The 2,977-nt window shown below is 35.2% G+C and overlaps 1 long non-coding RNA gene across 1 annotated transcript; it reads left to right on the forward strand.

Annotated features, from left to right (window-relative positions):
- On the forward strand, positions 1-941 carry LOC133675223 (uncharacterized). The gene is made up of 2 exons (XR_009835375.1): positions 1-301; positions 398-941. It is a non-coding gene; the product is annotated as an uncharacterized LOC133675223 (long non-coding RNA).
- The last annotated feature ends 2,036 nt before the right edge of the window (positions 942-2,977 follow it).

The following is a 2,977-nucleotide window of genomic DNA, read 5'->3' on the forward strand; positions in this document are numbered from 1 at the left end:
AGCAGCTTTGCCCTATTGCCCCTTCAGGAGAAGAGACGTCTGCTGCCCTGTTTTCAGATAATACGAGATTGAGAAAAAATTAAGAAACAAGGCAAAAGCTGTAAATGGAAAAGAGGTTCTTCAGTACAGTGGAGGTGATGTGGAAGTTATGGCTGGTCTCAAAGCTGATTTGGATAGGTACCCAAGAAATATTGGATACCTTTGGGTGCCAGTAAGTTACAGGCTTTGGCATCGTATGCTCGAACAGAGATAAAAGGGAGGTTGTGAAAATTCTTTATGGGGCTGGCAGAATAGCTAATTGGTACAAAGCGAAGCTCACCAAAATCACCTTCTGTTTAGCTTTTTCTAATTGTTATCCTCATGCTGATTGATCGTTTTCTGATTATTGGTTATGCAGATAGAGTGGAATTATGGTGGCACTTGCAGGAAACGCACCTCTCCATGCTCTGGGATCATTTGTCTACGCAAAACTCTAAAAATTCTATATGATAGCTCTGATTTTAGTTTCTAGATTTTCTACCAGTTTCCAGTTCAGGTTTTGACTAAATCCTTGCTTCATTTCCCTTTTCTTCTCGACAAAATCTTCACATTTCATCAGCTCCCACTATACCCGGAGGATGAGAGGGTGAGCTTCTCCTTTTCACTTTACACATTTTCCTAGGTTTATTGGAAGCTTTAGCAGTGGGATTGACATTGAGACTACTACGATATGACAAAAGGCTGAAGACCAAGACCAAGAGCTTTCGGCACCATGCATGGGAGGCCCAATCTGGGGGACACAAAATATTGCTGTCTGTGAGGTGTTGGGTTCCTTTCATTTCATACCTGCATCGTCAAACCTGCTCAGCACTTGCAAATTGCAAACCCCAGTTGGAATTTTTTTACTTTTGACATGAGATTACCTACCAGATTATTAATCTAAATGCCTCTAAATTAAACCATTAACTGGATTTACTGGTGCTAACTTTCTTGGTGATGCTATACCAGTACTGCATCTTTCCAGCTCCTTCTTGCCTGCTTCCACTCCATTTCCCATCACATTAACCAGATAAATCTAATATGAAAGCAGCTTGGGAATGCGATTTCCAAATGTCAACTTATAATCATGTTGTGCTCTAATATGAAAGCAGCTTGGGAATTAACGAGATCTCCAACTTATAATTATGTGATGCTGTGGTGGAGATGGTTAACAAGATATAAGGTATTTAATTCTAAGAAAAACTAAAAAAAACAACAGCATTGTAAAGTTATTGGAAGAAAATCAGGTTTGTAATTTCTCAATTCAATGATAAACAGCTAAAAGTCTAAAAATAATTTAAATATTTTTTTTCCCTTAACACGCGAGAGAAATAGATAATTAGCAACAAATTAATCATCCTTAAATCCAGAAATAATCAAAACCCTAAATAAAAACAGAAATAAATAAACAGGGAAGCTATGATTCTTAATAGATTTTGACTTTGAAAAACCTTTAGATTTTGCGATGCTGTAAGCCTTTGAATAAATTCGAAAAAAAATTGATATAATTTGTATCAGTTAGACACTCGAGTAAAATATTATTATGAACTAAGTGTGTGCTTGCCCTTCTACAAAGTCTTCTTAAGCTTTTTCCCTTCCATCTAATCCTTAAAAATTATCAGCTAATTGTCTCGCGTTTGTATAAAATACTTGCAATGCAAGAAACTTTTTTTTTTAATATTAATTATGAAGCCAGATACCAAATTTTGTCTCGCAAGGAATCCTTTAATTAATGGATTTTCAGCTCATATATATATATATATATAATACATTTAGCTGAGGAATCCTTAATTATAAACAAATAAATCCACTTGATTAAACAATGATTAATTGGATAAATCCTGCTTCCACTCAACAAGCCAAATGGCCACTCAAAACGGTGAGCACGGACAAACGCTTGTCTTGAACTCTTCCTCCTGTTTACTCATTCACATATTTTGATTTTTTTTTTAATTGTAGGTGAAACGATTCAAATGAAACATAACTTTCAACATTTAAGAAATATATAACTTGATTTCTCAGATTAAATCACCCCTTCTAGAATTAAGATTTAGGATGCACGCACGCTGGAACAGAGGAAAACAACGCACCAACCTTAGACCGTGACAAGAATTATGATCTCTCATCCTGCCAATATTATTAAAATATTGAAAAATAAACAAAATCATGATCATGTGGATCAATGGTCAAATGTTCGGCACTACAATACCATAAAACAATAAAAAATTGTGGGTGGAAACTAACTTGCAACAGGCCAGCCTAGCTAATTAAGGCTTCTCTGCATTATAATGTGAATGGTGCGTGCCTCAATGGCTGCCCTCGTGAACCTTCTTCCTTGCTGGTAAACGCAGTTTGGTCTTGTTCACCCATGAAAAGTAGCACACCTAAATTAGGTATGGCATCTATACCGTGTGAGATATAATTTTCTAAATTCAGCAACATATCAATTTTGACTATAGAAATATTCTACCTATAGGCTATGATCCCAGTTGCCGGAAGATGGGAAAATACTAGAGAGAAATTCTACCTACAAGCTAGGATCCCAGTTGCCGGAAGATGGGAAAATACTATAGAGAAATTCTAGCTCCAGGCTATGAATATTCCGGTTGCCGGAAGATGGGAAAATGTAGTTTTTGTTAGGTTTCAAAGTAATTTTTATTTGAAAATATATGTTTAAGTACTTTAAACAATTTAAAAACATCTAATAAATTATTTTAAAACAAAAATATATAAAAAAATCATTTTTTCCTAAAACATCTTTAACTCTTTTTTTTTCTTTTTAATGTTAGCTCTTATTTGACAAGGGGTGGGGGCCGACCCTTAGTACTTTTCAAAAAGTTATCCCACTTGAAATACAATCCCATTGACTTCTATTTAGAACTACACAAGAAACAAGAACATAAATGAAAATGTAAAACCCTAAATTTGGATCTGAAATGCTCTTGGAGTGAGCTTGCAA

The sequence above is a fragment of the Populus nigra genome, chromosome 16, assembly GCF_951802175.1.
Source record: "Populus nigra chromosome 16, ddPopNigr1.1, whole genome shotgun sequence".
NCBI classification, from domain to species: Eukaryota; Viridiplantae; Streptophyta; class Magnoliopsida; order Malpighiales; family Salicaceae; genus Populus; species Populus nigra.